This window comes from Pan troglodytes, chromosome 4 (assembly GCF_028858775.2).
Source record: "Pan troglodytes isolate AG18354 chromosome 4, NHGRI_mPanTro3-v2.0_pri, whole genome shotgun sequence".
Taxonomy (NCBI): domain Eukaryota; kingdom Metazoa; phylum Chordata; class Mammalia; order Primates; family Hominidae; genus Pan; species Pan troglodytes.
In genome coordinates, this window is record NC_072402.2 from 97,310,191 (window position 1) to 97,326,161 (window position 15,971).

General features: G+C 39.5%; 1 pseudogene; it reads left to right on the forward strand.

Moving 5' to 3' along the window:
* Positions 1 to 12,827: 12,827 nt before the first annotated feature.
* On the forward strand, positions 12,828 to 14,118 carry LOC100611748 (cytokine receptor-like factor 3; annotated as a pseudogene).
* The last annotated feature ends 1,853 nt before the right edge of the window (positions 14,119 to 15,971 follow it).

Sequence of the window (15,971 nt, forward strand, 5' to 3'; positions counted from 1 at the left end):
TGAAAATTGACAAGAGAATTCAAAGTAAAACGCTCCTCAGCAAATGAAAAAGAGCAGAAATCACAACGCACTGCCTCTCAGACCATACATAGCACAATAAAATTAGAACTCAGGTTTAAGAAACTCACTAAAAAACCGCACAGCTACATGGAAACTGAACAACCTGCTCCTGAATGACTACTGGGTACACAATGAAATGAAGGCAGAAATAAAGATGTTCTTTGAAAACAATGGGAACAAGACACAGTGTACCAGAATCTCTGGGACACATTTAAAGCAGTCTGTAGAGGGAAATTTATAGCACTAAATGCCCACAAGAGAAAGCAGGAAAGATCTAAAGTCGACACCCTAACATCACAATTAAAAGAACTAGAGAAGCAAGAGCAAACACATTCAAAACCTAGCAGAAGGCAAGAAATAACTAAGATCAGAGCAGAACTGAAGGACATAGAGACACACACACACACAAAAACCCTTCAAAAAAAAGATCAATGAATCCAGGAGCTGTTTTTTTGAAAAGATCAACAAAATTGTTAGACTGCTAGCCAGACTAATAAAGCAGAAAAGAGAGAAGAATCAAATGGATGCAATAAAAAATGATAAAGGAGATATCACCACTTATCCCACAGAAATACAAAGTACCATCAGAGAATACTATAAACACCTCTATGCAAATAAACTACAAAATCTAGAAGAAATGGATAAATTCCTGAACACATACCCCCACTGAAGACTAAACCAGGAAGAAGTTGAATCTCTGAATAGATGAACAACAGGTTTTGAAATTGAGTCAATAATTAATAGCCTACCAACCAAAAAAAGTCCAGGACCAGACAGATTCACAGCTGAATTCTACCAGAGGTACAAAGAGGAGCTGGTACCATTCCTTTTGAAACTGTTCCAATCAATAGAAAAAGAGGGAATCCTCCCTAACTCATTTTACGAGGCCAGCATCATACTGATGCCAAGCCTGGCAGAGTCACAACAGAAAAAAAAATTTTAGGCCAATATCCCTGATGAACATTGATGCGGAAATCCCCCCAAAATACTGGCAAACCAAATCCAGCAGCACATCAAAAAGCCTTATCCACCACGATCAAGCTGGCTTCATCCCTGGGATGCAAGGCTGGTTCCACATACGCAAATCAATAAACATAATTCATCACATAAACAGAACCAAAGACAAAAACCACATGATTATCTCCACAGATGCAGAAAAGGCCTTGGACAAAATTCAACAGCCCTTCATGCTAAAAATTCTCAATAAACTAGGTACTGATGGAATGTATCTCAAAATAATAAGAGCTATTTATGATAAACTCAAAGCCAGTATCATACTGAATGGGCAAAAACTGGAAGCATTTCCTTTGAAAACTGGCACATGACAAGGATGCCCTCTCTCACCACTCCTATTCAACATAGTATTGGAAGTTCTGTCCAGGGCAATCAGGCAGGAGAAAGAAATAAAGGGTATTCAGATTGGAAAAGAGAAAGTCAAACTGTCTGTGTTTGCAGATGACATGATTGTATATGTAGAAAACCCCATCATCTCAGCCCCAAATCTCCTTAAGCTGATAAGCAACTTCAGCAAAGTCTCAGTATACAAAATCAATGTGCAAAAATCACAAGTATTCCCATACACCAATAACAGACAAACAGAGAGCCAAATCATGACTAAACTCCCATTCACAATTGCTACAAAGAGAATAAAATACCTAGGAATACAATTTACAAGGGATGTGAAGGACCTCTTCAAGGAGAACTACAAACCACTGCTCAATGAAATAAAAGAGGACACAAACAAATGAAAGAACATTCCATGCTCATGGATAGGAAGAATCAATATTATGAAAATGGCCACACTGCCCAAAGTAATTTATAGATTTAATGCTATACCCATCAAGCTACAATCGACTTTCTTCACAGAATTGGAAAAAACTACTTTAAAGTTCATATGGAACCAAAAAAAAGCCCGCATTGCCAAGACAATCCTAAGCAAAAGAACGAAGCTGGAGGCATCACGCTACCTGACTTCAAATTATACTACAAGGCTACAGTAACCTAAACAGCATGGTACTGGTACAAAAACAGAGATATAGACCAATGGAACAGAACACAGCCCTCAGAAATAACACCGCACATCTACAACCATCTGATTTTTGACAAACCTGACAAAAACAAGCAATGGGGAAAGGATTCCCTATTTAATAAATGGTGCTGGGAAAACTGGCTAGCCATATGCAGAAAGCTGAAACTGGACCCCTTCCTTACACCTTATACAAAAATTAATTCAAGCTGGATTAAATACTTATATATAAGACCTAAAACCATAAAAACCCTAGAAGAAAATCTAGGCAATACCATTCAGGTCACAGGCATGTGCAAAGACTTCCTGACTAAAAGACCAAAAGCAATGGCAACAGAAGCCAAAATAGACAAATGGGACCTAATTAAACTAAAGAGCTTCTGCACAGTAAAATAAACTATCAGTAGAGTGAACAGGCAACCCACAGATTGGGAGAAAAAATTTGCAATATATCCATATGACAAAGGGCTAATATCCAGAATCTACAAAAAACTTAAACAAATTTACAAGAAAAGGACAAACAACCCCATCAAAAAATGGGCAAAGGGTATGAACAGACCCTTCTCAAAGGAAAACATTTATGTAGCCAACAAACTTATGAAACAATGCTCTTCATTGCTGGTCATTAGAGAAATGCAAAACAAAACCGCAATGAGATACAATCTCACACCATTTAGAACGGCGATCATTCAAAAGTCAGGAAACAACAGATGCTGGAGAGGATGTGGAGAAACAGGAACGCTTTTACACTGTTCTTGGGAGTGTAAACTAGTTCAACCATTGTTGAAGACAATGTGGCGATTCCTCAAGGATGTAGAATCAGAAATACCATTCGACTCAGCAATCCCATTACTGGGTATGTACTCAAAGGATTGTAAATCATCCCAGTATAAAGACACATGCACACATATGTTTATTGCAGCACTGTTCACAATAGCAAAGTCTTGGAACCAACCCAAATGCTCATCAATGATAGACTGAATAAAGAAAATGTGGCACATATACACCGTGGAATACTATGCGACCACAAAAAAGGATGAGTTCATGTCCTTTGCAGAGACATGGTTGAAACTGGAAACCATCATTCTCAGCAAAATAACACAAGAAGAGAAAATCAAACACCATATGATCTCACCTCATAAGTGGGAGTTGAACAATGAGAACACATGGACACAGAGAGGGGAACATCACACACCAGGGCCTGTCAGGGGGTGGGGGACTGGTGGAGGGATAGCATTATGAGAAATACCTAATGTAAATGATGAGTTGATGGGTGCAGCAAACCAACATGGCACATGTATACCTATGTAACAAACCTGCACGTTGTGCACACGTACCCCAAACTGAAAGTATGATAAATTAAAAAAATAAATAAAAAAGAAAAATAGCTGGAAAACATTAAAAAAAGATGATCTTTAAAAAAGACAATTTCATGTTATATTAAAAAGTGGTGGGTGCTATAGAAAATACAAAACACAGATCAGGCTTAAGTAATAGTGGAAGGGCCAGGAAAGTAGTAGCACATGCAATATCAAATAGGAAAGTTAGGCTACTCCTCTCTGAAAATATGAAATTTGAACAAAGATTTGAAGAAGGTAAAATAGCCAAAGGGATATATGACTCACATGTATAAATAATAAAACTAGATGTTGTTAAGTACAGATTAAAGGGAGGCAGAGAAGAATCGATGTCTTGAGAGATAATGGTGGCTCTAAATAGATGGTAACTATAACAGTGTTGAACCTACCTTGTATATATTTTAAAAGTATAAAAGATAGGATTTGCTAATGTTTCACATATGAGGTGACAAAGGAAGAGTAGATAATTGTGACTCCAAAATTTTTGGCCATCCATGGAGCAAAGGTGGGCTTTAAATATAACAAGAAAATATTTTGAATTCAGTTTTTTATTGTTGAGTATGAGAAATGTTTTATCCATCTGACTTAAAATGTGCAGTAAATAGATCTTTGTTTAGAGTTCAAGGGAGGCCTGGGCTGCTGAAATACATTTTGAATTTGTGAACAAAGAGATGGCATATAAAATTATTAGAATAGATAGGTTCACCACAGGAGAAAGCATGGATAGCAAAGAGGACCCAAAAGTGGAGCTGGAAAGAATTCCAACGGAAGTTTGGGTAGAAACGAATATACCACCGTAAAACACTTGGAAAGAACAATCAATGAGATGAGAGCAAAACCAAGAAGGTTTTTTTTTTGTTTTTTTGTTTTTTTTTTTTAGAAGAGTGCACTGATGTGATCTAGAGCTTAGACCCAACAAAAGAGTGAAAGACAGGGCTAAGTTAGTGAGAATCAAGAATTAAAAATCGTGATTGTGAGTGAGCTAGTAGAAAGAAGCTGGTGATCAAACAACAGGATATGTCACATTTAAATTATAGAACTAGTACAATAATTGCAATTGTAATGTCTATAGTATAATCATGTGAATAACAAGGATGAAGTAGGGAAATGGAAAAAAATCATTTATAGGAACAGATTTCAAGGAACTGAATGGCTAGGATTTTGAAATTGTTATTTCTATATATTGAAACTTCCATGAATTGTTTAGTGATATTTGAGAAAGTGACAGTGGGACGGTAGCTACAATCAGAAAATGAAGGGTGAGGCTGAGCACTGTGGTTCATGCCTGTAGTCTCAGTGTTCTGAGAGCCTGAGGCAAAGGGATAACTTGAAGCCATGAGTTTGAAAACAGCCTGAGCATCACAGCAAGACCAATCTCTACAATTTGTTTTTTAATTAACTGGTGGCATATGCCTGCATTCCCAACTACTCAGGAGGCTGAGCTGGGAGGATGGCTTGAGTTCAGGAGTTCAAGGCTGCAGTGAGCTATGATCATGCTACTGCACTCTAGCAGTAGCAAGACATAGTCTAATAAAAATAAAAATAAAAAATAAGAAAGGAAATTAAAAAATGATGTCCTGGGGATACTCGGATGATAACATAATTAGGTATAGTAGTTGATACAGTATGTTAATCTGAGATTCAAAGCTGAAGATTTTTGGAAAGATGGTTGTATTCTTTATATTTTGCTGTAAAATCAATACATCAACAAAATTAGCATCTTAAAATCACAGCAAATATTTATTATCTGAGAGTTTCTATTGGTGAGAAAATTGAGCACTTTGCTGAATGCTTCTGCCTTGGGAACACTCTCAAAATGTTGCAGTCTTTATCAGCTATGACTGGTCATCAGTTTCTTTACTGAGCCTGTGAGATTTACTTCTTAGGTTGCTCATTCATAGGGTTTGCAAGTTGATTCTGGTGATTGAAGGGAGGTCTGTTTCTCAACACATGGATTTCTCTCTAAGGGTAGTGGAGTATCCTCACAACACTGCAGCCAGATTCAGAGCAAGCGATTCCAGAGAAAGAAAGAAGAGCAATGTCTTTTATGACCTATCCACACTCACTCATCACCCACAATAATGTATTGATTACCACTGATGCCTTATTCAATATGGGAGGAAATACACAGAAGTGTGGTTGCCAGGACATGAAAATTACTGGAGATGATCCTTGAGTATGGCTTCTAAAAAGGTGGAAATGGAATCAAAATATTGTACTAGAAGTAAAAAACTATATACCTAGTTGACTTCCAAGCAGAATGACATGAGAGCTTTGAAAAAAATAAAATTAAAGTCACCACTGTGGGGAAAATAAAAGCCATCACTGAGAGATACTGCAAGAGAATTTATCCACTAGTTAGTATATATTGGTGAACAGCTGGTTTGCAATTTGAGGAAAAGAATGAAGTACTCCTATAATGTGTTGGTGATGGCAGCCGGCGGCTCATCAGGAGTGGCCCCTGTGAAGATGCTAGATGTAATGGGGGCGATGCAGCCATGGTTGCAAGGTCTGCATGGCTGGCAGGAGCCAGGAACAGGCAGTTTCCCTGACACCTACTGAATTGGCAAGATGGGAGCCCAGTGCTTCCAGGTGCAGCTGCAGCCACCCAGCCGTGCCCTGGACCCAGGCATTTCTGAGTTCTCAGGAACACAGAAATCCCCCCTCCCACCACAGACTGCGAAGTGTCTGCTCCAGCTCCCTGGCCTGTCCCCGCTCCAAGCACCTGCCATGGTGTGGAGCTAAGTTGTAGCCAAACCCGGGCACTGTCCTGACCCGACCGGGTGAGCCACGACTCAGGGTGGCACTGACATGCCAGCACCCACCCTGCCACCCTGGTGCCCTATGGACTTTGGACACTGGCGAGCATGGGAGTGAGGCTGGGGGCCTGAGGGTGGCTCAGCGTGAACCTGTAGGCACCCCTCAGCATGGACAGGCTGGGTACCACAGACAACATGTTGATGGTGGGGAGCAGACAGATTCCTGGGAGGAAGAAAGGGGTGGGTGCTCAGTGAGACCCCACTTTCAAGCCAGGGTTGACCTGAAGCTTGGGGGACAGGCTGCCAATTCCAGGAGGAGTCTGGCTGGGTGTGAGAAATTATGGTGCTTTTCCCAGGCCGCCCATGGCTTCCCCTGGACCAATCAGCATGCACTTTCTCCCTTTTGAGACCATAAAAACCATGTACTCAGCCAGACTCACACATAATGTCAGGGCTATCAGCTGCAGAAAGGAGCTACTCACTTTGGGTCTCCTGAAAGCTGTTCTGTCACTCAATGAAGCTCTTCACCACCTTGCTCACCCTTCAGTTGTCTGCATACCTCATTCTTCCTGGATGCTGGACAAGAACTCAGGATCTGCCCGATGGTGGGGCTGAAAGAACTGTAACACAAACAGGGCTGAAACACGTACCCTTCCCCACCCTCACCGCTCCCTGACTCACCACCTTGCAGGCAACAAGAGGAGAGAAGAGCTGCGGCCCTTTGGAGAGCCCAGACCTAGGGCGACCCTGACCCAGGGCTGTCACTTTCTTTGGTGCTCTGTGGTTCCTGGAATCTCCAAGCTTCTGAGTGCCACCGTGTTCCTGGTGCCTGTGGTGGAATCTGCTTATGGTACACCTGGTCCAGCCAAAGCTTCGCACGAAGATGGCATCTGTACTGGCGCCTGGAGCTTCCCGCCCCACCACAGCCGGCATGCCTGGTTGTGCACCGTGGCCGGACCCTGGACTCACTCACTTAACCCTGTCCGCTCTGTGCCTGGCTTGCCCTTGGCAGTCATGGGATCTGGGCCAGTAGTGTGAGCGGAGCACAGGCTGCCAGGCTGAACGGGTGGAATAAGACCAGCAGCCCGAGCAAAACTCGGGCCAAGGCACCACTGGCCACAGAGGTTTCCAGCTGGAAAAGCGACACCCTAAGGATCCTGTGACATAGACAGTAAAAAAAAATTATGTTTAACAATATTTTAAACATAACTGTTATACATAGCAGTGAAAATCAGTGGTAGAGTGAAAGAATGTGAGGAGACAAGATTGCAAAAGGAAAAATAATAGGGATGCACAAAGCTTTGTTGGGAATAGGATGTGGAGATCCAGTGGTAACCTGACAGCCTGAGGGTTTTTTTTGTGATTAACATAAACAAAGACATAATAACAGTAGTCTCGGTAGATTCATCGCAGAGTTGTGGCAAGACTTTGACTACTACGGGATAGGGCACGGTGAGTTTCGGGAGTTTTCTCTAAGTCCATCATAGGTGGAAGTCCAAGGAAAAGGAAGATGCAAGTCGCGGTACTCAGGCTTCCCTTAGGTGACAGGTTTTAAGTTTCAGGGAGATGTGGGTTTAATCCCAGTGGTCTCTAGTAGGACAGTTTCTATTATACCCATGTGTGGGTCTCTGCTTCAACCCTGAAGATAGCATTAAAGGAAAAAACAAGAAAAAAAATAGTCTTTTTTAGTCCAATTGTTTTGTAATCTCTATTGTTATTTCACTTTACATAGAAAATATTGTCGGGAGTGTGTATTTTTAAGTTCCCAAAAATATTAGAGGATTGTACAAAATGTTCATTCCAGATTTTTAATTGTATAACATTGAGTATTAAGAAAATAATTTGTATAGTGGTGACTATTATTATTATTTCTTATAACATTGTCATTTTGTGTCCAGACACATCATCCACTTCTGAAAAGAGTTAATACATTTGATGATGGCTATGGAGTTATTATTAACAGGTGGATATGCACACATATCACGTATACATCCACACAAATTATGTATTATATATTATAATATAAAATATTATATTTTATACCAAATATAACATTATATGTAATATGCATTTAAACTACATGCTTTACTATTTAATTCATGTTGTAAATAATTAGTATTCTACTGCTGATTCTTTTTGAGAAAAAATCAAATATTATCTTAGATATACTTTCATTATTTAAATTACAAAATTCATGCTTTATTAATTATAATCTATTACAGAAGGTCTGCAGCAATGAATGCCTTTTAATTTTTTCTATTTTTTTGTGAATGCTTTTTATATCTTGGTAGATTGTTCTATATATATTAGATGCTATCCTTCTTTATTCCTAGTCATACTATTCTACTTAAATTCATGTATTATTATATGTCATCTTTCTTTTATAGAATTATCTTGTGTCTTGTTTTGCTATTCCTTTCTAAATTGTATACCTTTCTAAATCATTATGGTTTAGGGGAGGCTCTGAAATAGTATAAAGCTGTAATTAAAAAAAATATTAACACAATTTATGAGTCTAAATAATTGATATAATAACTTTGCATTGATTATGATTACTAATATATTTGGAGTTATTTATATTATTTCTATGGTGTTTTCTATTGACTACATTTCCCTTTTCTTTTTTCCTTTTCTCCTTTATGTCAGTTGAGTGGTTCTCAAGTGAGGCCATTTTTGGTTGTCACAGTAGTCCCAACAGGCAGAGAGGTAGTACTGGCATCAGGTGGGTACAAGCTAGAGATGGTATTCAACATCTTTCGATGCACAGGACAACCCCACACAACCAAGAGATTTCCTGCCTTGAGTGTCCATATGCGAAGGTTAAGAAACCCTCTTCTAAATATGTGTCTTCTTTATTCTATTCATTTCTCTTAATTTATTAACATGGAGTAGACTTTTTATTTATATTATTTCACTGAGTTAATAGATATCTTTTTTCTCCTATACTGCTAAGAAAATCATCTGCAGACATCTGCAGACATTAAAATTTAATTCAGCAACTTATCTCATTTTCATATGGTTTTTAAAATTTTGGTTCTATCTGATTTTTAATCAACCAACACTAAGTTATTGCCAATATTCATAGACAGTAGCTATTCATATGTGTGTGTATATATATATTCATATGTTTTACCATTTTGTCATTTTATTTACTTATATCCCCTTTCTTCCCTGTTTCTTCTTTCCTATATTGCTGAGGTAGATCTATTAGTAGCTCTTTCAGTAGAGATAGATGGATGGCAATTTTTATATTCATAGTAGTTTCTCTTCAGCACTTTGAGTCTCTTATTTTACTGTCTTCTGGGACCTGTGATACATGTATTATTCCTTTGCAAGTAATTTGTTATTTGTCACTAATGACTTTAAAAATATATTTTTTACTTACTAGCAGTAATTTTGATACAATGTGTCTTCGTATGGATTAGATTTTTGTTTACCCTGCTTGGGACCCTTTGTAGATGTTGTTATCGTTGTTTAATTGGATAATCAATTAAGCCAGTTCTAGAAAATTATTGATATTGTCTTCTGAAAAAATTCCTTCTTCAAATTGTATCTTACTTTCTGCATGGATTATTAGAAACATAATAAACCTTGCTATATCCCTATACTTCAAATCAGATTTCATATATTTCTCCTAGTATCTCTGCAGAATTATAACATTTTTCTGAGTACATATTTTACATCACGAGCTTTTTCCTCACCTGTTTCGAATTTTTAATTCTCCATTAATTGCCTTTTCTTCCAAAGTTCATGATTTTGGGAATTATAAAGCTAGAACTTCTGTTTTTGGCTTCATCATATATGCCTATTTTAATTTTTGTAATGTTCCGTTTGTTCTTGGTGGATTTTTTTTTAAATTCTTTTGACACTTTTCAACTCATAGTCACAAAATGGCTGCTGAACAATATTCAGCCTTATATACACATTATAGCGGGTAATAAGATAAATTAAACTCCACAATCTGAAGGTGGTCTATCTTTTAAAAGTATTATGTTGCAATCCCAAACCCATTGTGGCACCAAGACCAAACATAGAAAAAGGGAGCCGTGGTTTATCACAGTAATTTCTTTCAGAAACAGAGACCCAAGAACTATGCAGGCACTTAGAGAAGTGGATGTGAGTTGCAATGGGTAGAGTGTGGCAGCCATGGAAGTGTTCAGATCTCTTCTAGGACCTTTTATGGGAAGCATAGCTGCCCATCAGCCTCCCACTGCTGCCTATATTGGTTCTATTACAGCATTCAGATGAAGGCTCTGCTTCCACTAGACTGCCCTTAGCCAAAGACCGAATATGGTATGAAATACTAGAATCATCCAATTCTGTACCCTGTTCAGGACTTTTTCAAAGGGCAGTCTATTGGTCTAACTAAAACTTTCTCAGAACTGCGTTGTAGACAGAGTCTTTTCCTACCTAGTTTTTCCTTTTACAATTGTCAGACTTACCCAGGGTCTGAAGGCCCTTTACACTTACTCCTGCCCCATGCCTGGCTCCCTGCTTATTTCTTGGAGTGTGTAAAGGCACTTTTATTTCATTTTTGGAAATGTTGTCTATGAGATTTTGATCTTCTATATATTTGCTCTAAATGGATTTTCCAAGACCCCCCAATCTAAACCATTCTTGTCACAGGGTCCTTAGGGTGTCACTTTTCCAGCCGGAAACTTCTGTGGCCAGTGGCACTTTTACTTGAGTTTTCCTTGGTCTTGCTGAGCTCATTCAACCCACTCAGCCTGGCTGGCAGTGTTCTGCTTGTGCTACTGGCCTGGATGCCATGCCTGCCAAGAGTGAGCCAGGCGCAGAGTGGTGAGGAGTGTGTGAGTGAGTGCAAGGTCTGGCCACTGCACACAGCCAGGTGTGCTGGCTGTGGCAGCGTGGAAAACTCCAGGTTCTGGCACAGACACCAGCTCTGCAAAAGGGTGCAACTGGACCAGGTGTACCACAGGTGATTTCCACTGCAGGAACCGGGGAACATGGTGGCACCTGGAAACTTACAGACACCAGGAACTGCAGAGCTGCAAAGAAGGTGTCATAGCTTTAGCTATGTTCTGGGATCCCCAAAGGGCTGCAGCTCTTCTCTCCTCATCACTTGCAATGTGGTGAGCAGGGGGTGTGTTTCAGCCCTGTTTGTGTTACAGCTCTTTCAGTGCTGCCATTGGGAGGATCCTGAGTTCTTGTCCCACATCCAGGAAGAAGGAAGTATGTGGAAAACTGGAGGATGAGCAAGGTGGAGAGGAGCTTCATCGAGTGACAGAACAACTCCCAGGAGACCTGAAATGGGTAGCTCCTTTCTCCATGCAGGTCCTGACAAGTGTCCAGCTGTCAGTGGAGAAGCAACCCACAGTGGGGAGCTCCTTTCCACAAGCAGGTGATTCCGAAGAGTCAAGGAGACCCAAAGTGGGCAGCTCCTTCCAGCTGCTGGTAGTCCCAACCTCTTTGTGAATCAGGCTGTGTCTTGGGTTTTTATGGGTTCAAAAGGGAGGAAGTGTGTGCTGATTGGTCTATAAACAACCATGCGTGGGCCTGGAAAGTTCACCATTAAGTTTTCACTCCAAGTAGCAGACTCCACCTGAAACTGGCAGCCTGGCCCCCCAGGCTTCAGGCCATCACTGGTTTGAAGGTAGGGGACCCACCTCTTTCCATCCAGGAATCTCTGTCTGCCTTCCACCATCAACATGTCTTCTGTGGAGTCCAGGCTTTTCGTGCTGAGGGGTGCCTGCAGATCTGCACTGAGCCGCTCTCAGCCCCCCAGTCCCCCTCCCACGCTCTTTGGTATCCAGTGCTCAGCAGGGACTGAGGCAGCAGCAGGTCGGCTGGTGCATCAGTGCTGTCCCAATTGCATGCACACCAGGCCAACAGCACCTGGGCTCAGCTACAACTTTGCTCCACACTGGAGTGGGCGCCAGGAGTGGGGAGAGGCCAGGGAGTAGGAGCAGGCACTTCCAAGTCTATGGAGGCAGGGGAGTTCCTGAGGCTCTGAGAGTGCAAGGATGCCCAGGTTCAGAGCAGTGGCTGGGCAGCTGCAGCTGCGCCCAGGAGCGCAGGGCTCCTCCCCCACCAACTTGGTAAGGAGCATGGCTCCTTCCTGTTCCCAGCCCCTGCCAGCTCCAAGGAGCATGCAGCCCTGGCCTTGCCTCCCCTTCTGCAGCCGGCATCCTTGCAGTAGCCACTCCAGACGGGTCATCACCACCATCACTATCACTGCTATCTTATTCCCTAAATTCAAACAATGAAAGTTTACCAGGGAATTTCTTGTTTTTTTATTAGCTATATTAATTATAAAATAGACTTGTTCTAAACAAATATTGAGGTGTATAAATCTACAAGTTATTTAGTAATTATAGAGAAAATACAGGAAATGTGTATCCTAGAAAATTACTTCTAAGCATAGCTGTAAACAAAAGAGAAACTGGGTTTGAGAAAGTTGATTGTATAATTGCAAGAATATCAATAACTTTACTGTGTTAACAGGATTAATTTATATATATGAATCATTTGTTAGACAATTTTGTCAGAGCTGATAGTAAAAGTATAAGTTAGATGGCAGCCTGCATGAGGCTGTGCCAGGCTGCTTGAAGGTGCCCAGCACAGTTGGGAACCCAGGCCAACTTCCCCCGGATGTGTGGCTCCATGAGGCGGGCAATGGAGCTGAAGCCTGAGCTGCTGCTGCACGAAGCTCATGAGAACGTGGAGGTGACACGGAGCTCCAGGCGGGAGCTGGGGGAGGCACAGAGGCAGATCAAGGAGTGTGCACCACAGACAAAGGATGTTCTCAAACAGCATTTTAATGATTTAAAGGGAACCCTTGAGGAGCTCCTGGATGAGCGATTGGTGACCCTTTAGCAAGAGGTGGACATCATTGAGCAGGAGACCATTAAACCATTAGATGACTGCCAGAGGCTCATAGAACATGGAGTCAACACTGCAGAGGACTTAGTCTGAGTAGGTGAGATTGCCATGGTTGGTAGTGTAGAAGAGAATGAGAAACTGTATAGCTTTGCCGAAAAGGTCTCACACATTCAGTTGGACAGCTTACCAGAAGTACCTTTACTGGTTGATGTGCTTTGTTTATCTGCTCAGTTGGATGACTCAATTCTTATAGTAAAATACTACATTTCTAAGCATGGAACAGTAGCATCTCTCCCACCAGTACAGATAAAAGAACTGAAACAGAAACCTGGAGTCATCACAGTAGGATGGTGTAAGGTGGATGATGATTTTGCAGCCCAAGATTACAGGCTCTAATTTTGTAAACGTACTTCAAATCATTATGAGGATGTACATGTAGGTTCTGAAACTCAATTCATAGTACTGCACATGGACTCCAATTTTGATTATCAGTTCGAAGTCTGCACCTGAGGAGATGGTCAACAGGACTGGAGCCCTGAAGTGTCCCCCAGATAGGTCATTTCACATTGGTGCCTCATGAGTGGACAGCTGGTTTTGAGGGGTACAGTCTGAAAGTCGAAGTAATATTGCATTCTGGAATGATTCTCAATCCTCAGGTGTTCTCTACTCTAGAACTCCAACTTATTTCTGTGGGCAGACATTAACATTCAGAGTTGAAACTGTGGGACAGAAGATACAGTATGGGGTGTTTGCAGAAAAACAGAGTGGATATGACTCTCTGCAGCAGGATCAAGCTATATGTATGAGTACAAATGGTGAAATTTTTGTTAATGGAAAAGAAATGACTAATGAGTTAACTTCAGTTACTTCTGTGTGCACTGTCACATTTGACATTGAAGCTGTCACTCTAGGAACCACCAATAATAATGAAGGCAGGAACTTCAAGCTTCGAGTAACAATTAGCTCAAATAACAGAGAAGTGGTTTTTAATTAGTTACTCGATCAATCTTGTGGTTCTCTTTACTTTGGATGCCCATTTTTCTATCCTGGATGGAAAATATTAGTGTTTTAGATGTTTGTGTGCTTGGCTTTGGTTTTCAGGGTTTAATGTAGCTGGTCTTCAGCCCAGTTTAGTTTTAATTGTTTTTTTTTTTTTAAGTAGTTGCACTCATCTCTCACTTAAGCTATTGGAAATAGAAAATATTTACTGAATTCATTTCATAATATTTTAACAAAAAGAGACTTGAATGTTGGGGAAAATCTTGTAATTCAGTCAATTTTATTTTTAGCATACTGTTAACTAAAATATCACGTCAAAATAGAAATCCAATTGACTTTAGAAGTATGAGAAGATATAGAAAGTTCTTACCCTTCCATCGCGTTTCTTAAAGTTGGTTATTAGACTAGGAAAACAATGTAATATTATTTTTTAAACCATCTTAAAAGATCCAAGTCCATGTAAATCTTTAGAATAAAACAAGAGAAACAGACCACATAGTAGAAGTTATGTGATACACATTCATTCATATGCTGTCCACCTGAATTTATTGGCAATACTCTCCATGTTCAGGTACTTATAAGCAGTGTTGACTTTTCTCCCATCTTCAATAATTTTTAAGTCCCCCAAACATTCTAATTTTTGCATTTTTAAAATGCCTGAGTAAATGTCTATTATAGGCAAGTATTATCTTTTGTTCTTTTATTGCAATTTGATTCAAGATACACTACACTATTTTCATAGGGTCAAACTACCTATGGAAGTAGTATGCACAGCAGTGTTAGCCATTTCACATGTATGTAATATGCACATGTGTGTATCTAGCCTGTGACATAATTTTACTTTTTTAGAGTGTGAGCTGCAGTCCAGTTTAATGTCAGTTTGATAAATGGTCACTTAGCGGACCAAAAAAATATGGGGCAAATACTTAACTTAATTTTTTGAAAACTTAAATTTGTGTGTAAAAATTTACTTGAAAAATTAATATGTAAAAATAATAATCTTAACATGCTATACTGGCCTACAAATTTTATTTTACTGTGAATTTTTTTTTCATTTTTACCAATAGTAAAAAAGTAGAAAAGCAAGTATGACCTTATTGTAAGATAATTTATTTGGGGATTCATGTTCCCTGTTAGACAATCATGACCTTTTCTCCTTGTCTTTTTATGTATAAGTAAGTAGAGGCTCACTTGTTTAAGGATTAAGAAGCTTTCCAGAATGTAGGTACCTTGTCCATCGATCTGAATCAAAATAAATAACTAAAAGTTCAAAAAAATAAGTAATTTGGCAACATTCTAAATAGGAGCAAAAATGTAAATAAGAGGAGTCATAATATATTTCCTTTTCATTCTAGGATATAAAAGTTCTGTATAAATTTCAGTATTAGTCTATGAGTTAGTAGTTAGCAATATCAATTGCAGAATGAACTTTTCTTACATTAGCAAACCTTGCTAATTCTAAAAGTGAAGATAGGTATTAAAATTGTAGTACAAAGAGTATTAGTATTGATGAGTAACTGAAATGTAACATCCTCTATTTTAGCAAGTTATACATACAGTGTTCATTGTTACGTGTATTTTCTAGGAAGAAAGAAAATAGGCATATCCAATTGGAAATTCTGCAACATAAAACATAATTCTGAAATAAAGGGAAATGACATTATAAGAATTCAAGTCATTTTGACTGAGAGAGGTAAAATAGAGGAAATTTCTAAGTAACAGAGAGCAGTTAAAATTGTCCTTAGAGAACTGTAACTTACATGACTGGCACTTAAAAGAGAAATAATAATTTGTGTAGACACTGAGTTTGGCAGAGCTATGGGGATAATATATCTTTTCAATCTCAAATATTATTTAATTTTCGATGCTATGTCTTTCCTGTAATATTAACTCTTCATACCATTTTTCCTCAATGACCTTGACCAC